Source organism: Suncus etruscus, chromosome 9, assembly GCF_024139225.1.
Source record: "Suncus etruscus isolate mSunEtr1 chromosome 9, mSunEtr1.pri.cur, whole genome shotgun sequence".
Taxonomy (NCBI): Eukaryota; Metazoa; Chordata; class Mammalia; order Eulipotyphla; family Soricidae; genus Suncus; species Suncus etruscus.
The window spans coordinates 100,758,273-100,775,673 of record NC_064856.1 but is presented as its reverse complement, the minus strand read 5'-3'; positions in this window follow the sequence as shown (position 1 = coordinate 100,775,673).

Below are 17,401 nucleotides of genomic sequence, written 5' to 3'. Positions count from 1 at the left end.
AAGTTAAAAAAGAAACAATGGTTTTCAGATATTGGACAATAGGCAATATAGGACAATAATTGCTCAGAGCAGGAGAATTAGTGAGAGGACCTTAAATTGTCTAAACTCAGACTATGGATTTAGGAAGCCCTAAGTATTTTACTCCCCCTATTGCTCATTTGGCTTATGCACTTTCCATTTTATTGCTTGCTCCATGCTTCTACTCTTGTATACTTTTTCCTGCTACTTTATCATTTTTTTTTATAAAGTACTACTCATCTTACAACACATTCTACAATTAGCTGCTTAGTCATGTTTATGGGTCTTCTCTCTCATTAGAAGTTGGCTTTGGAAGGGCAAATAGCTTTTTATTTATTCTGTTCACAGACGTACTCCATACCCTTATATGTGTCTTCTCAACTAAGGTGCCCCCAAATACCTAGTAACTGTTGGATAGGTATCAATTGTTGGATGAAAGACCTCTTTTGGGTTCCCTGGTTCATGAGTGATGAACTTAGATGCTGAGAATGAATCTTACATCATGGAAGCCCATCTTTCTTTGCCAAAGAAGTAACACATATAACCCAATAAATATTTATTTTTTTTAAAAGTGAGTGCTCATTTGTGGGACATATAAAAAAGATAGTATGGTATTAATATCCAGAGACAATAGACACAAGGGTCAGGAGGATCAGTCCATGGTAAGGAAAGGCAGATAGGGCAGAGAAGGGGCCACTATGAAAATGATAGTTAGAAATGATCACTCTGGACAAGAACTGGATGCTGAAAGGCAATAAAGTGATATGCATGATGCCCCTTCAATAATAATATTGAAAACTACAGTGCCTAAAAGTAAAGCGAGAGAGAAAGAGAGAGATAGAGAAAAAATGTCTTGGAAAAAAAATGTTTGCCGCAGGTTGGTAGGGAAGAGGGCACGGGGGAGGGTAACTGGGGATACTGGTGTCAGGAAATGTGCACTGGTGAAGGGTGTTGTACATTGTATGACTGAAACTCAATCATGAACAACTTTGGAACTGTGTATCTCGCAGTGATTCAAGTAAAACATTCATTTATTTAAAACAATCAAAAAAATTAGAAATGCTTACAAAAGAAAAACAAATACAAATGAGAGTACTTGTGGCCAGAAAGTGCCTGGCATGCTGCAGACTAGGTATGTTTGATCCCTGGCACTGCATAAGGCTGCCAGAACACTTCCAGGAGCAAACCTTAAGTGTAAAAGCAGAAGTAAGCCTTAAGCATAAGCAGATGTGTTCTAAACATTTCCTTTCCTTCTCCAGAGTGAAAACCCTGTTATTTTCCACTTGCTTTAGCATTAGTTTTTAACATATTGAACTACAGAATTGAAAATTATGATGATTGTGGAAAATGATGATGATGATTAAAGATGCCTTTGATATCCAGTAGTTTAGGATATTCCTCTGAGTGCATTATTTAGCGTACTGACTTGGTTGGCCAATGTCACTTCAGTGTCATTCTGGCAAAGCAAATACCATAATGATTTTTCAGTCTATCTTGCAGTCACTCTTGAGTTTTTAAATTTCCAAGTTATTTGCAGTCTACCTTGATAATTCTTGTCATTTTCTGTAGGTTTTCTGTTTATACTGTTTTCTCAATAGATGTACTTCTTACATACATTAATTCTTTTTTTGTTTTATTTTTGTTTTTGTTTTTGGGTCACACCCAGCAGCGCTCAGGGGTTACTCCTGGCTCTATGCTCAGAAATCGCTCCTGGCAGGCTCGGGGGACCATATGGGATGCCGAGATTCAAACCACTGTCCTCCTGCATCTAAGGCAAAATTCTTACCACTGTGCTATCTCCCCGGCCCCACATACATTAATTCTTAAGGAAAACCATTTTATCTCATTAATTGATAAGTACAATTACTTCTCAAGTGCATCAATGGAAAATACATTACCTATTCATTAAGATAATATATAGCTCTTGAACTTGACAAAGTCTGTGCCTTGCCTAAATTATCTCCTAGCCCCTTTGAAAAATATATGAGCCCCAATTTAGGAAGTTTTAAGATGCTAGAATTCTCTAAAGAGTGACATAACATGACAGAATGTGCAGTGGAATATACATAGTTATTGCTCAATACGTGTGATTAATAAAGACATCAAGCATTGCACGGTGTCGTTTCAGTTAACTGGTTGTTTTGAAAGTGCAAACTTGCTTTTGTCTCTGGAAAACACACATTTCTATTCAGACAGAGAAACCTTGAGAACAGATTGAAGCTCAAGTGTCTACTTTTTTAGCATGATAGTCCCTGAGCATGCAGATTTTCTAAATGAAGTGATTATATGTGAAGAACTCAGTCACCAATCAAGCCTTTCTGAGCCAGAAGGGGAGCTTTCAAAGTTACCAACTTGAAGAAAGGTACTCATTTTTAACATACTGATTAGAAAGGATGCCAAACTGATGCACCAAAAAGAACCCCTTCCCGCACATACCACATTTAAAGGTTTAGTTTCCACAAAAGTTGCTCCATGTCACCCTGACTTCGACATAAGATCTGTAGAGAAACCAGTATCTCTAACTACAGAAACCTGACTGTGACAACTGTGATTCTGGAGACATTTTACTGTGACTACAAGAAAGACTTTGGGGTTGGACAACAAAGTATGCCTGAAGCCTGTAATAGTTGGCCTTATGCCAGGATGCTGCATAGGTAAGTTCTCCCTTTTTTATGCCAAAGATTTTTCCTTTTTATTTTCCCCATATTTTGCTGTGCCTATGCAAACAAAACAAAACCAAAACCAAAACCAAAATAAAAACAAAACAAAACAACAAAAAACTCTCTAAAAACCAAAAACCAATATACCAAAATAAAGCAAACCAAAACAACCAACCAATAAAACAAACAAACAAACAAACAAAAAGGAACCTGCCTCACACAGATCTATTTTTTATTGTATTTTTTATCTCTTATCTTTTAAATTGGGATCTTGTCTTTTTCATAGAGCCTTGGGACAGGGATTAGTTTATTTTACCACATATTCCTACATTTTCCTATAAAACTAAGAGGAAAGAAATAAAGGCTGAGGGCCAGGGACCAAGTGGTCTTAGATGCATTGATGGGGAAATAAATAAGGACAGAATAAATGTACAAGGCAAAGCCAATGATAATATAATCAAGGGACTTAAACTTTAACATCTAAACTTAAAGGGGCCTGTTATACTGACAGGCCAGGGGGCAAAGAGTGGTGGTATAAGATGCATTCTGGGTCCATTGGTTCAGGGAGGTTGACACTGGTGGTGGGAAAGGCCCTGACTCATTATATATCTGAAATTCAACTATAAAGGATTCTGTAGATTATAATTGTCTCAATAAAATAAAATAAAAAGTTTGGTTTCCAGTATTGAGCACTCTGTTGGAATTACCAGGTTTGCAGTTACCCAAGCTAGATGAAAAATAGCTCTTCACCTTCCTGCTCTCTTTACTGCCTGCACATAAGAGGTTGACTCAGAAACTAGTTATTAGAATAAGATCAAAGGGTCATTGAAGGAGGTACACCTACATTTTTAAGGTTTTCAATGGAGACACACACATAACTTTCATTCACCCAGGGCAGGAGGCTCCATGGACAGGAACAAAACTTTATGCCCATAGAATGTTGGGTAGCAAAGGACTCTACTAGCTTCTCTATTATGAGAGGGAATATCCCATTCTTAAGAGCATGGACTCAAATCTCACCTTTCAAAGAGGAAGAGACAAAAGTGAAGGACAACACACCCAAACCTCCAACAATTCCCTACTATGAGCTGGGAAAGTTATTCAATAATTTTTGCAACCCATCCAGCACACATTTACTGCTGACTATAATGCCAGACTTTGTGTATCTCTGGAGATGACAAGGTAGATGAGGTCCTTGAACTTAGAGGTTTTAATTTTTGAATAAAGAGGAAATCTAAATATGGGTTAAAAGAAGAAAAAATGATCCAAAGGAAGGTAGATGAGAGAAGGAGAGGGCTTCCATTATGAAAGATCACATACTTTCTTTCTCCAGGTTTTCTTTTGAGCTGCCTCCAAGCACATTGGCCAGTTGGTCATTGCCTGGAAGAACACCAACTCTTCAAAGAGTCAATGCTAAATGAGTGTAATGGATGACAAAGTCACATAATCCCCGTGTTTTAGCAACATCCTGCATTCAGCTACAATCAAGGCATTTGAATTGACTATGACTGTTCATGAAACAAGGCAGCCTTCTTTCAAGATCAGAATTTAAAATTCATCCCAAATGAACAGTGCTAGCAAACAACTAGTGATTATTAGATGCCTGATGTGACAAGATTTTGATGTCTTAATTTAGTTGCCAGTGGGAGGATACATGTCATACAAGCTGCCTTGTACCACAAAGGGAAAAGTGAGCTTCTGTAGAGGCTGTAGGTGAGAGTTAGTGAAGTGAAACAGAAAAGAAGGTTCTGAGTAAGTATCTTGGGCATTAAAGAAAAGGAGTTAAAACAAGAGGAAAAGGCTGGAGAAATAATACACTGGGTAAAATGCTTGCCTTGCATGCAGCTGATCTGGGCTCAATATACCTGGCATTCTATATGGATTCCCCTGAGAACATCCAGGAGAAATTCCCAAGTGCAGAGTCAGGAGTAAACCCTTCAGCCTTGCTGGGTTGGCACAAAGACAAAAATAAATAAAGCAATAGGGAAATGTTTACCACTTAAAGGAAGACCACCTCTTAGCATAGCATCTAATCTCAAACTCTTAAATGATTTTGGGAAATGAGGATAAAGGATGGTCTGAAAGTTATGTCATATGTGGGTCATATGTCCATGACTCCATTTCAAACATCTAGCTGAGCTATTCAATTGTAGGGTTACCTATGCCATTAAAAATTGGAATCTTATTTCCCCAGTCTGCACACAATTGTTTTTGCTGCATTGTGTCCAGAGGTCATGCACTAAGAGCACTTCAAGGTTCACATTATTCTATTTGCTGTATGTTTTCGTGATGGAGAACCTTTGTGACCCCAATCAGTCCCCCACCCCATCCCTGTCAAGTAAGAACAATTCTCTTCAGGGCTGAATGCCAGAAGTTTTCCTTTTCCTGAAGACCTTTGGATAATTTTTTTTCTTGAAGCATTAAGAATCAAGTGATGAGTTATATTCTCTCTCTCTCTCTCTCTCTCTCTCTCTCTCTCTCTCTCTCTCTCTCTCTCTCTCTCTCTCTCTGTCTCTCTCTCTGATTTGTTTCCGGATCATACCTGGTTCTCAGGGCTTATTCTTGCCTCTATGCTTAAGGATTACTTCTAAGAGGACTCAGATGATCTGACTGGGTGCTGGAGATTTTATTGCAGGTTAATCATATCCAGAGGACTTGTTGGGGTGCTGGGGATTGAATCCATGTTGATCATATCTAGGCTATACTATAATTTTCTTTTTGCTTTGGCAAGCTGGGGGCTCAAATGCCCATCACAGTTTTTTTTTGGGGGGGGGTCACACCTGGCAGCTCTCAGAGATTACTTCTGGCTCTACGCTCAGAAATCACTCCTGGCAGGCTCAGGGGACCATATGAAATGCTGAGATTCAAACCACTGTCCTTCTGCATGCAAGGCAAATGCCCTACATCCATGCTATCTCTCCGCCCCCCCATTACAGTTTATTTGGTAACTGCATAAAATCTCAAGTAACCTGCATTCTCATACAGTTCTTTGATCTCAGAATTGACCTTTAATTATTTATATTTTTCTTGAACTAGATTATTATTTACTCATATGCATATACATTTTTATGGTATGAGGAAGTAGGTAGAGCTAAATAGAAATGTTTATTAAATGTTTATTAAACTTCACTTATACTTGTACAAAATCAATTTCACATGCTCAGTACAAATCAGAATTAGAATATGAAAAAATTGGGCCTGGAGAGATAGCACAGCAGCGTTTGCCTTGCAAGCAGCTGATCCAGGACCAAAGGTGTTTGGTTCGAATCCCGGTGTCCCATATGGTCCCCCGTGCCTGCCAGGAGCTATTTCTGAGCAGACAGCCAGGAGTAACCCCTGAGCACCGCCGGGTGTGGCCCAAAAACCAAAAAAAAAAAAATGAAAATATTAAAAGGGATCCTGAAGGCACACCTTGCCTCCAATCACTTGAGGGTATAATTTTTTTCTACTTTCTCCCAAGTAATTTCCAGTGTATAAAAACACCTCTTTCAAAAGTGAATTTATTATCTATGAGTGTAACTTATATTTGCAAAGTTCTAAGCATTAGAAATATTCCACACACTGAGCCATCTCACTTCATTCATCTTCTCGCTGTTTCCATCTTACCAGCATTTCTCAACTGGAGACATATGGCCCTCTGGTTATTCCAGGAGGCCCACAAGAGAAAATTACATAAATATGACCAGGAAATAGAAGGCCAAACTGGCAGAATATGGTGGCCATAAGAAGGAAACAAGAAGGGGAACATGCTAAATACAAGGTTGAGAATGGAGGCAAAGCAGTCAGTGGGTAAAACGGAAAGGAAGAGCTTTTGTGGAGGGAAGTATACACTGGGGAGGGGACTGTTGTTGAAAGATAGACCTGAAATCCAATCATGAGTAACTACTAAAGTAATGGTAAATTTACTTAAAAAGTTAAAAAATATGATCTTGAATATAAATGCTAAATTCATAACCACAGATAGAAATATTTAAAGTGAGAGTTACTTCCATCTAAACAAGATCTTTTCGATAATAAGATCTTTTTGACCAGATCTCTGAAGAGGTTTGCAGATAAGAGACTAAAAGTGCTCTTATTGGTTGCTCTGGACCCTTTCCTCCAACCATAAGTAATATTTTGCTTACATTCTCCTTCAAGTCAATGAAACAGAGCTAACCCCAAATTTCTCTTCTTTTTGACATTCTAAGAAGAAATATTCTTTTGGAATAATATTGGAAAGCTTTATATTATCCTCATTACCTGGAGACAAGTAAACATACTTTTATAACTTGGCAAAGACTATTCTAGAATTTTGTTTCTGGAGCCAAGATAATATAACACTCCCTTTCTTGGCTTCTTTGCCATTTACAAGTTTGATGGTCTAATCCTCTACATTTTCACTTAGTGTAGGGACTAAAAAATATATAATCTTCTGTTGAGCAAAATCTTGAAATCCCAGTGATAAAAGAAGCCTTCAGAGTGAAAATGTTTTACTTTTAAAGTAGTATATTATCTTCACCATACTTCATTATTATTTATCTTATTTTAACATCCAACACAAGATAGAATAAGCAGTTTTTGAGAACAAATGTGAGATTTTTCAAATGCACTTGAATTTCTTTACCAAAATGGCACCTGTGTCACATGGAACCAGGACAAGGCCACAACTCTCAGACCTTGACATGGTTTGCTAACTTTGTGTGGAAAATAGAAAATATCCTTTAATTTGATAATAAGCTTAATCTGATACTAAGTGCAAACTGAGACCAAATAAAATGAGGCAGGGAGAAATCTTGAAGGCTCCGGTGCATGTTTTTCTTAACCCTCAGCACTATCTGGTACAATTCTCAAGCCTTGGTGGGTGTGTCTTTTCCCCTTAAAAGAAATACATTATTTTCAAAAATGATAAAACTCATTCTGGACTTAAGCCCCCGGATTTTCATGTTTTTTTTTTTCAGAGTGAATGATAAGAGCACAATAAAAGGCTATATGAATTGCTTGGCATAAATATAAAACGATTATGTGAAGAAGGCAAGACATAAGAGAGAGTTCCTATTTTCTTTCCATCCCTGATAAAAGAATCCTTTCCATGATATAAAGTTAATTTCCTAACGCAGGCTTTAAAAAAAAAAAGAAAGCAGAAATGCATTATCTGTATAAATAGGGGACTGGCTTTTGTCTTGTGAAATACTACTCAGCTCACTGCTGGTTGGAAGTGTAATTTGACATCAGCTCTTTTCTGGAACAATGAAGCCCTCCCGTCTCCATCTTGTCCAAGGAGCTAATGTGATGGGCCTTTTAAAGTGCCTTGTTGGAGTCCCAAGGCACCACTTCAGGCTTCATTTTTTTTTTTCTTAGTTAATATGAGGTCATGCAGATATTTCCAGAATCAGCGCGGTCGGCAATTCACCATTGTCTTTCTTTATGAAGTACGCCATCTGAGTTAATCGACCACTGTTTGTTTAGCCATTCCCCTGTTGTTGGCCATTTGGGTGCTTTCCAATTGCTAATTATAATAAATGGGTTTTGAAAACTGGAAAGTGCTAGATAGACATAAGGCTTGATCATCATTCTTTTGTTATCACACCCCCAGGATGCAGGCTTTTACTGTCTTTCCTGGCCCCCTTCTTAATGGCATTTTGATAAAGGCACCTAGCATCTGAAAACATATGTCTTATTAAATCATCCAAGGCTGCACCATTCATTTCTTTATCTTTTCAAGGACAATAGAGGAGTTCAAAATTTCTAGGTCAGCAGCTGTAATTTTTCATAGTGTTGCTAATCAAATATCACAGTTTTTCCTTCCTAGCTTTGCTTTGGTTCACTTTTAAGCAAATTCATTTTTCTCCCCCACCACAAAAAAACCCTCCATTAACATTTTTCTATTTTTCTTTCTGTTCTTTTTTTTTAAGTAGAAGCCAGGAAAAATAGAAACAAAATGGGATAAGCTTCTAAATGCAACATTTAGGAAACTAAAATACAAAATGACAGCTATCAAGCTTACTGCTTCCTCTCAGCAATGCTCTATTTTATTGTAGAAAAGTTGGAAAATATTAAAAAGGAGTTTAAAAGAGAATGTCTATTTTCACAGAGCTCCCCTGGCCCATCGTAGTATTTTTTCATCTTGTTTTCTCTTTCTCTATATAATTCTTATTTTTAATAACTGGAAACATTTGAAAAGTTGATGATTTACTTAAGATTCTTTTTAGGTTCTATGGAAGGTAGAAAGAACATTGCCTGGAGTCAGGGAATATCTTTGGTGGGATCATTTTTTGGGGTCAATCATGTCTAGATTTCAATTGACCTGGGGACTCTGGACAAGTCCTAGTAATTTAGCATTTTCAGAGTATGGCAGCTTTCTGCATTCAGAGCCCTTGTGAAGAGAGTTAAAAATTATATTCCTTCCCACACCAGGCTAATGATTCAGAAATAGAAGTGAGAATTATTGTCCTAACCAATTTGGGAGTTTTCTTTCTAAGTATGGAGTGAGGCTTGGGGGTGTTTATCCATCAAGGAATTCCTGCCAGGAATCTTTCTAGATGGGGAGGGGGAACACAGGTGTCTGAGAATCCTGGAAATTTGTACATTTCTGTCAATTCACCTATTTGAATTTTGGGGTGAGACTGTGCATCATTTTACCTTCTACAGATGTATCAAGGGGACTCTTACCAGTAACATTGATTGCTCTTAGAAGTTCCTCTGTAATAATCTGTAATAATCATCTAAAGAGCATCATTGCTGATCTCTGCAAACTCCCCCACCCCATGGTCACCCACTTTCTCCCACTCTGACAGGCAAAAGCATGAGATACTTTACATTTTATATTAGTTGTGCAACTTCAGAGAATGCGTGCAATCCTTTACCTTAATTTCCCTACTGAAAAAAGAAAGGTAGTAATATTTTGTTTAACGCCTCCACACGAGGCATTGCTGAAAACATTTTTCATAGATTATCTCTGCTCTAACTAAGCACTTGTAACCAATGACCTAATTTTAATCCACATCTTAAGCTCATGATAAAGTACTGTTATGCTTCTTTTGTGAATGAGCAAATGAGCCCAGCGAGGTCCAGTAACTTGCCCCAGATTTGACCACATTACTAGATGGTGCTGTTTTGATTCTCATTCACAGTGGTTGCCTATGAAGCCTATTCAATTAAAGACGAAGCATACTGTTAGCAATGATATTATTTCTAATAGCAATAATCTCAGTGGCTAAACATACTCATTAAAGTTAATAGCACTAATAATACTGCTACTAGTAGTATTCCTACTTGCAGTGCAGAATAATGGCCTTGAAAGCATACATTAGCTGAGCAAGCCTCACCAAAGGCAGTTACGTAACTCTGGGAGCCTCCATTTCTTCATTTGTCATCTGGGGATAACAAATGGTATTTACTTCTTTGGGCTGTTGAGACATTTAAGTGACTTCACGCTTGCCAAGAATCAGGCAATTAAAAAATGATGATTGTATACACACAGAGAATTAAAAAAATACATGTATGAGTATATATAACAACATTTATCATTTTGACCTTCAGAGACTATTCCTGACTCTGTGCTCAGGAATGATTCCTACAGTGCTCGGGGGACCAAATGCAATGCTGAACATAAAACTGGGGTGCACTGTATATAAGGCAAACACCATACCTCCTGTGCTATGTATTTATTTAGTCCTCATTTTGATCATTTTCTTTTAATTGGCTAATAAATTTTTTTTGGGGGGGGCACACCTGATGGTGCTCAGGAGTTATTTCTGGCTTGATGCCCAGAAATCACTCCTGGAAGGCTCAGGGGTAGGGTGGGGCACATGGGATGCTGGGCATTGAGGTTGGCCACGTGTAAGGCAAATCCATAAATTTTTATCAGAGCCATTCTGCTGTAGTTCCATGCTACACTCATCTACTCTTCAAGACAGCTCCTGACAGACCTGGTACCAGCCACTACTTGCCCACAGCAGCCATAGATAGGCGGGTTGTGAAGCAAGGACAAGCCTTGCTATTGTCTGAGTGGGCACTGCATCCTGGGGGCACATGTGCCTCCATCTTTGGTCATATTTTTAAGACCTCCTGGTATCCATCCTAAAAACTCTTTTGGAAATGACCAGTCCATTTTGCTCATTTTTAGATACACATTTACACTGTACGTTCACTGAATAAATGTTAGGTTTGTTGTTTTCTTTTCTTTCTTTTTTTTTTTTTTTTTTTGTGGTTTTGGGGTCACACCCGGCAGTGCTCAGGGGTTATTCCTGGCTCCAGGCTCAGAAATTACTCCTGGCAGGCACGGGGGGGGGGGGGGCATATGGGATGCCGGGATTCGAACCGATAACCTCCTGCATGAAAGGCAAACGCCTTACCTCCGTGCTATCTGTCCGGCCCCAGGTTTGTTGTTTTCTAGACTTAGCAGATACTTGCAAAAATCTGGCACTGTGGGAGTATTTAACTTCTAGAGTGTTTCCTACCTCCTCTCTATTGATGCCTTCCCCCAAAAATGTTTTCAGAAATTCAGGTATGTTTCTTTGCCCTGATGTGAAAGGTCCAATAAATGGATGCTTAATGGCATGGGGCACTTGACTGAGTTTCTAGGTCCGTCAAATAGGAATTAATGCAGCATACTCAGAGCTGGTTTTAGAGGCTTTATTTAGTGGAATTCTTAGAATAGTTCTAGCCCTATTAAATGCTCAATAAATGCTAGAAACAAGTTTCCTGGTGTTGGCACTTTGCTGTTCCTGGGAAGAGCACGTTTGCAGGGGCTTGGAGCAGAGGGCGGGCTCTGGCTCCAGATGGTAGCTTAGCCTCCTTTTCTCCCAGCTACCCTGAGTGTGGGCACCCAGGAGAAAGTGACAATGGTGTGAAGAGGAGGAGTGAGGACTTCAGGAGCCCACAGAGCCATTTGTTCCCTAAAAAGCTTCAACTCAGGCTGCTAGTGTGGCCTTGGTATTTTTATATCTCTGCAGCTTCTATTTTGAGTGCAGAGTTGGCGTGGGAATGTTTTCCTTTATTTCAAGCCTTAAGTAGTTGTTGGGTAACAGCTGTTTTTAAAGATGATCTTTGAGGCACCGAGATGCTACTGAAAAAGAAAAAAAAAACCAAAACAAAACCAAAATTTTTTGAATTTAGAAAAACCTTCCCTCTTTTACTCAACCAAAGTTATTTCTTTCCCCCTGTCGTTGGTCCTGCTATGTTTTCTGGAATTTTTTTTCTCAACTCTTGCCCTTCTGTTCCTGTCTGTATCATCTGGGTTGTCTTGTCCTCTGTTGGGGAACTTTCTGATGTGCTCCAGTAATTTTCCTTCTAAGGTCATGGTATTGCCTTTACGAGTGCTGAGATCACTGGATTTTGCAGGTTCTGAAAGATTCTCTTCCTTGCTTGACGCATGACCACTTCTGCAAATATCATTTAGGAGAAATTCATTTGGGATCTTGCTTTCCATTGACTCAAATTCTCAATACCTCATTTGGGTGTGGGACTCAAAATAGGCAGGTGACAGGGTCTCAATTCCAGTTTAGATGCAGATGAAGACTGAAGAAATCTATCTTCCTTGTCCTCTGACTGGTAGATCACAGGAGAGATTTTATTTAAGGTCAGCATTGCTTTTTCCTCCCCATATTATTTTTTACAGCCTTACTTTATCTTTTAAGCCATCAGATATTTCCCCAAATTCATTTTTTTTTTGGATCACACCTGGAAGTGCTCAGAGGTTACTCCTGGCTCTATGCTCAGAAATCACTCTTGGTCTGCTTGGGGGATCATATGGGATGCCGGGATTGGAACCAATAACCTTCTGCATGAAAGGCAAACTCCCTACCTCCATGCTATCTCTTTGGCCCCCCCCAAAATTCATTTTTGTTCAAGTTGTTTTTATGTATTTAATCTGTTTCTCTTGTTTGCTATCAGTAATTCTTACTAGTATGGTATAATATACATAATGGGAAGTTTATAGATGTGTATAAAATTTATGAAATTTCATGTAACGTTTGCTTAAGTCTCATTTGTACTCTGGTTTTCCCTTGATATTGTCATCTTTACTTCACATCATCAATAGATTTTTTTTTCGGGGGCCACACCTGTTTGATGCTCAAGGGTTACTCCTGGCTAAGCTCTCAGAAATCGCCCCTGGCTTGGGGGTACCATATGGGACGCCGAGGGATCGAACCACAGTCCTTCCTTGGCTAGCGCTTGCAAGGCAGACACCTTACCTCTAGCACCACCTCGCTGGCCCCATCAATAGATTCTTTAAGGGAAAAACTATAGAAGGAAATCTTTCAATCATGTCTCTTCATTCTATGCTGACTGATATTGGGGAGGTATTCCTGGCCCTGTGATCAGGGTAGGTCATAGTAAGTCATGAATTATATTCAGTGCTTTGGATCACACTGGGTCTAGCTATCTGCAAAGCAAATGTCTCATTCCCTATCCTATATGTCTAACACCCCCCATTTTTTTCTATTCAATATAAATGTAATAACAATTACATTGTTACTTGCTTTGAAAAAAAGCAATGCTGATCAGGGATTTTAAGGTCTTTTTTCAAATCATCTTTGTCTTTTGAAGTGCATTTGACTTTTTCATGGCAGCAGAGACCAAACTTCTATATCTTTATGGTTACAATTATTGCTTTAGAGCTGATATATGACTTTATCCAGCCAATGAGATTCAATTCTAGGACTTTTGTGGGAACCTCTGGGAAATAAATAAGTGTTTTGGGTAATTTTTTTTTAATTTTTTTATTATTATTTTAATTATGACAACAAAGATGCAAAGAAAGAGGACAGGGTAAAGTTACAGTGGAAGCCCAATCACCCATAAACAGAATTCTCGGTAGTCCCATCGATGATATCCCAGCCTTGAACTTTCAGCCAAAGAACATTAAGAAAAACAAAAGTGAACTCATGTACAATACAATTACTTTGTCCCTCAAATCCCCAGTTGTAGTACATACTATTTCTTAGCAGCACACAATATAATCTAAAGACATTAGACTTATGTAACTCCTTAAACATTGAGGGCAAAGTACATTTCTCTAGTTCCATGCACATGCTTACTAGTTTAAGTTAGCCTCAAAAGTTTTAGTGGGTTGTTCTTCTTAAGGATTGGAGTCAAGGGAACATAGTAAAAAATGGTATTAAAGTGGCATTTGTTTGCATAGGCCCACCAAAACATAAGGGATCTGGAAGGCAAATTATGGTCTAAATACAAGGAGACCCTACCCCTGAAGTTTCCTGGCACAGGACTGACTCTAGGCTCCAGGCACACTAGTTTGTCCAATTCAAGTCATCCTCTGTAGTGGCAATACACCTCCATTCCTCACTTAGTCTCTGTTGTTGTTGGTATCATGCTTCTGTATTAAAGATCCTGGAGTCTGCATATCCCATATTGTAGTCAGGATGGTGCGGAGCATCCTCTCATTTCACCTCACACTTATGGGGCAATAGAGAGAACCATGTCCTGTAGAGCAGGTCATTGTTGTTGTCAAGTCTTCTCAGTGTAAACGGAAGTCTCTTTTTAGGAGGTCGATGTCAGACCCTTGGTAGAGTCTTTCCTGGTAGAGGACTGCTTCCAGCTGTTGCTATAAAAGACCTTGGATGTTTCGTAGATAGCTTGCCTGGTTCCGGCGTGAATGGAGGATGCCCATTCTTCTGAGGCCTGTGCCAGGTCATTATATCAATGTTCAGGGTGTAAGGTTCATTGTACTGAGATTTATTAGATAAGAACTTATCTGTATGTATGGTGTTTTCCCATTTTAATGTGTCTATGCAAACAAGGATCAATGCCATGAAGCGTTATTGGTGCATCTGGAGGCAATGGGAACAAGACCAGCAGTTTCCATGACATAGTTCAATCATAGGAATCAAACTGAGGGGCACTTCCACCAACAATCCTTACTAAACAGCTTACAAAGAAAAGACAAGATGAAAAGTGGATAGAAACATCATAGTAGAAGAATATATAGAGAGTTACATCAGTTAAAGAAAATACCCATAAAATATTCAAAAGATATATGTGTTCAATATGTGTTCAATTTCTGTCCTTCAAGTAGTTCTGGGATTTGTTAGATCTACTGTATGTCTTTGGTCAGAGAATAGAACTGTGTGTTACTGAACTTAAGAAGAGTAAATCTGGGGTACTAATGGTTGGGAGGAGCATATGGAAATTCTTTATGGCAGCATTTGAGATGAGAATTTCTGAGAGCTCCTTAAGAGTGAGCCAATCCAAGTTCAGAGTCTTGAGCCACTAATAGAGAGTAAAATGTAGCCAAGAGATGAAGGGAAAAAAATTGCTGTTGAATTTTTTTGAGGCCATAGAACGAATTGTGTGTGAGTTACAATAATAACACCTGACACGTATAAAATCCATATACCATGTACAAGCATTCTACATGTTGTATTTGTTTCCTGGGGCTGCCATAGCAACATTATGCACAATGGATAATTTGAAGCAACAGAGATTTATTGACTGAAGCTTGAAGTTTGAATTTTCAAAGTGGGAAAGGGTCATTCTCCTTGTTATGGACAGATGGCATCTGTCTTCAACCCTTCCCCTCCACCTCTTCTGCCAAGTGTCATCCCCAAACCCCTAAGGCAACTGCATTTTGAGATAGGATCTATAAGGAAAGAATAAGATTAGGGGCTAGGTGGTGGCGCTAGAGGTAAGGTGCCTGCCTTGCCAGCGCTAGCCTAGGACGGACTGCGGTTCGATCCCCTGGCATCCCATATGGTCCCCCAAGCCAGGAGCAACTTCTGAGAGCATAGCCAGGAGTAACCCCTGAGCGTCATTGGGTGTGGCCCAAAAACCAAAAAAAAAAAATAAGATTAAATAAAATCATTAAGGATTGGAACCTGAATGGATAGGAATGTAATGTTTTTATAAGTAGGAGCTCCAGAAATTTCTCTTTTTCTCTCTCTAGCATGGGAGTACACAATAATAAGGAAACTCCCTCCAAAATGGAAAGAGATTTGCTTGCCAGAGACTGACCTTGCCAAACCTTGATCTAGAACTTTCTGCCGTCTTAGACGCCTAATTATAGTATTTTGCTATGTTTGTCCAAAGAGATGGATATGCTCTCTATCACTTTTGGTATTTCTTGTCTTACAGTCACAGTGTACCAATTTCTATTTCCACATCACAAAGTAATGGTGCTCTCTCCTGATGCCTGGTCTATTTCACCTTCTTAGGAGGATAAAAATCATATGTGATTCATGGTTCCATTCTATTATTATATGGCTTCATATATATGATTCACATTTGTTAAGCTTTCATTTTAAAATAAGCTCAAATTTGAAGGTGCTAGGTGCATCATATCTTCTTGGAGGATGTCTTTGAATGAAAACCTTAACTCCACTCAGTGACAAAGACATACATGAAGTAGGTATGTTTATTATGATCACACAGGGGGAGAGGTTAAGAAAGCTGACTGAAGCATTATAGGACATAGGGATTTGAGCTCATTATCTAAACTCTAAATTTACAAGGTGGTGATATATCAATAGGATTAGCTACTGTACAAATTTGTTTGAATTTGATTCAGAGACATGATTCAATTTCCTATTTGTCTAAGCATATTTGAGTTGGCTACCTCTCTTGATGACCTCTTTCTTACCATTCACTTTATTTTCTAATTTGTAGCAGGTCAGCTAATCCTGCAACAGGCCTACACTCTGACCTGTCCCTTGGGTCTAACCCAGCTTTGAGAATAATCTCTACTTTCTCCTCACTCCTTATTCCACACCCACATGCTATACATCTGGGTTAAGAGAAATCAAAGTGAATAACTCAACAACGTAAGGGGTGATTTGTAGATTATTATGCTTCCTGGGGACTTTTTAGCTTGAACAGGAGGTTTTTTTTTTTTTTTTTTTTTACCATTGTGAAGAATTTCTGCTATTAAGGTAAGAAGTGAAGGAATTCAGACCAAATGCAAGAAAACTTCAAAGCAGGCCTTTTCTTCCTTGCCTCACTATTCTAAATATTCCATATATGAGTGTTTAGTGTGTGAACCCTTCTTCTGGAGCAGTTATTGTTCTCTTTGAGGGAGTGGGGGATGTTAATGGAAGGCTAGAGCACTTGCACTTACAGAGATGACTGGTTAATTTAAAATTTTGTCTTCTTTTGTCCAAAGTAAAACTCTTTTCCTTGGAATTCCTTTTGCCTTATGATTTGAAGGTGATTACTCTGTGTTCTACACATAAAACTGCCTTTTTTGTCATCCCTATAGTACTTGGGGAACTATGCTGTGCAAAGGATTGAACTAGGGCTCCCTGATGAAAAGCCTGTATTCTAAGTCTCTGTAACTATCTTTCTAACTATATGAAGAATTCTTAGCTAGATTATTTAAGAAGTTTCCCCTAACCAACATTTATGATGGTAGCAATTGGCATCTTAAAAACAGGATTAAATATTTTATAATTAGTAATTATTAAATTAATTAATCAAATTAATAAATTAGGTATTTTTATAATTAGTAATTAAAATCAGAATTAAATTTTATTTTACCTTTTTTTGTATACTGAAAATTTCAACTTGTAGGTCAATGGGTAACCGAATCTTACCGCTCTTTAACTTCTTTTTTTTTTTTTTTCTCCTTAACTTCTTAATCTTCTTAATTTATGTAGTGATGATTTAGGTAATCTCCATAGTAGTTAAAGGCCTAAGCTTTAGAATCAGAAGGAATATGAATATATTGTACATGAATAATATTATAATATTTATTTATGCTAGAGTCCTTGGAAGATGAATTAAACTAAGTT